The following is a 3,035-nucleotide window of genomic DNA, read 5'->3' as shown; positions in this document are numbered from 1 at the left end:
GGCCAGACGGGCCACGCCACCTGGAAGCCAAAGGATCCTGTCCTAGGTTTTCTGCCTCTTAAAAAGGAAGTTTTCCTTGCCGCCGTCGCAAATGGCTTGCTCATGGTGGAAACTGTTGGGTCTCTGTAAATAATTGTTATAAGGGATACGGTCTAGGCCGGCTTTATTTGAAAAGTGTCCTGAGATAATTTCTGTTATGAATTGGTGCTATACAAATAAAATTTAATTGAATTGAAATTGAATTGAATTCTTAGATTATGGCTAATCTCTTGCGGTCACAATGGGCAAAAGTGTCAATTCAGTGTCCGACCACTGCAGATCTTATGTGGTTGAAAAATGACCAGGACATTATGATCAACACAGTGAACAGCTGACCTTGGACCATTTGGATAAAAATATCATTACTTCATTGTATCCCATTAAACATCTTGATTGATCATCTTCAATTGTTGAGTTATGGCCAATTGTCAATGTCCTTTTGAGGTCACATTGACGTTTGACCTTTGAGTTACAAGTGTCACCAATGGTCACCAATGGTCAGCAATTCTTGAGTTATGGCCAATGGGGGATCATAGTGACCTTGACCTTTGACTACCAAATTTTACAGTTCATCCTTGAGTCCAAGTGGACGTTAGTGCCAAGTTTGAAGAAATTCCCTCAAGATGTTCCTGAGATACGGGATTTACAAGAATGGGACGGACATATGAAAAATCCCATGGCTATTGCCAGCATGGAGGAAAAATTAAGTATGCTGATTTTCATCATGTCACGTCCACTGCATTGCCTCACTTTAACATCACACAGGATGTATTGCAACTCTATTGAGTGCTACTTAGGGTAAATGTTAAAGCAGAAGTGACATGGTGATGCCTATAGTGTCTCATTCAGCCTCAGACTCACTACTGTCTGTTTTCTGGAGCTGTTTTTGTCAGTTGTCTGTTGTGTTTGACTTGCATCTTGCCTCAGTGGCAGATTAAGCTTAACCCTACCTTCCCTCTCAGAGTGCCTGCATTGGTGCCCTGCTTCTGGCAAACTGTGCCAGATGTTGGCTGAGTGTGAGTATGTTATTGGGGTCAATAATTGTCTTTCTGCCAATATGTTTCGATATTGGATTTGCTCCACTCAACCCTGTAAATGCCCATACTACAGTGAACCTACCACCATGTGATTTTTCACATTAGATTAAGAATGAAGAGTAATATAATGAGTGTGATGATGATTATGGCGTTCTCTCGTTCATTCTTGTTTAAGGACTATACTTTGACATAATTTAAAAGGACCAGTGTGAAGAGAGGAATAAACAAAGGGGGTGACAGGAAGTATGAAGGTATGAAGTTGTAATGGAAGCATTTTAGAGAATCTTCCCTCCCAACAGTAAATAAACACTTGCTTAGGAAAGAAATGCCATTCAATTTTACAAGCTACTGATTCTGAGTAAATATATACATATATTCCAATAACAGACGGCTATCACTTTATACACACCTTAATAAGCTGCCCATCTCCTGTCCCGATGAAGAAAACCACCCAGGCCTTCTGTCTCACTGCCAGCACAGAGGTCATATAGTTCTGCCTGAAGAGCACCTTCTTCGGTTTCAGTGTCTTTGGCTGAGAAACAAACACATTGATGATCAGCTTTGGATCCAATGGACCCTACTTGTGATAAAAGCAAGCAATCTCCTCCAAGTCTATCACATATGTTCTGGACATGTCCAAGACTTCATCATTTCTGTTTTTCAAACGTTAAGGGGTGGTAGAAATATGCTGATTTAATCACAAACAATCAGTAATTGCTTGGAAAAGCCCCCAAATGAAGATATTTGAACACAAACCATTATACTATTAGTTATATATATATATATATATATATAAAACGTGCACACATTGACAGTCTTCATGGCACTTTGGTCTCCTCACTGCAGTGTAAAAGTGCAGTGTACCTCTGTTGAAAGGACAAGTCCTGAAAACTTAAAGGCAATTTTCCAAGTCTTTTTTCACTGAATTTAAACTAAACTTAATCACTTGATCTAAATTGTGTCCATAATAAACCATTAAATTGTAGTTCTTCATTTCTGTTACTTAAGAAGTTATTTCATCTAAATGAATGTGTTGAATTTGACAGCATTTAACACCAAACTGAGGTGGAAAGACATTTATTTATTTGTTGCCCTGTAGGTCCACTCCTGGACTTCAGTGTGTAAAATAACTGACTTTAATTAAGTGGAGCAGGTCTGGTGGGTGAATATTTGGGATCAGATTAGACACAGTGGGCTGTTTGGAAAAATGGGAAAATCTGCAATAAAAAGACCAGGTGAATTCCTGAAGAGAAGAGCTTTGAAGTATTGAGGGTACTTGAAATAGTCTATTGTGACTAAAAGCTCTATTAACTACATTGCTAGGTCATCAAGTGTACATAAAGTGAGTCATAGCATGGCGAACTATAACTATGTTGGTGAGTGTGCTGTGACAGTAAGTGACATTTGAATTGTTTTGTCACCACCTTTATAAACAGCCAACTATAGCTTCATAAACTGACCTCTCACCTTTTAAAGACTGTTTTGGACTACAGTGTTGCTTTGATTGTGCAGTTAGAGAAGCATCGGTCAGCAAAACCTAGTTCCTTCCTCCTCCACCTTGAAAACTCCTTATGATAGTGTTCATTTACATTGCTGAGGAGATGTGTAGAAACGTCACTGGGAAAACCTTTAATTAAGTAATTTAATATTGTAAGATTTCTTCTAAAAAAGGTTCCCTTGAATTATTTTTCTACCTTGTTAAATTTGCTTATGCATTTCACTCTAGAAGTCGGTAAAATGCAGAATTATGTAAAAATAGTTCATATTAAATGTTTCTGTACTGAATCCTAACATCAGATTGTTCCCAAGTGGAAGTCAGTGAAATATTGGACAGCTTATACTTCAACTTTGTTGATACCACAGGATAAAGAAATGAAATCCGAGATGAAACTGCTGTAACAAATGGAAATAACATCCAATCACTCAAAAACGACTCACCGTCTGTTTTGGTTTATCAGT

Source organism: Morone saxatilis, unplaced genomic scaffold (genome assembly GCF_004916995.1).
Source record: "Morone saxatilis isolate NCDOM2014 unplaced genomic scaffold, NCSU_SB_2.0 Contig10, whole genome shotgun sequence".
NCBI classification, from domain to species: Eukaryota; Metazoa; Chordata; class Actinopteri; family Moronidae; genus Morone; species Morone saxatilis.
The sequence above is the reverse complement of the archived record's forward strand: the minus strand, read 5'-3'. Positions refer to the sequence as shown.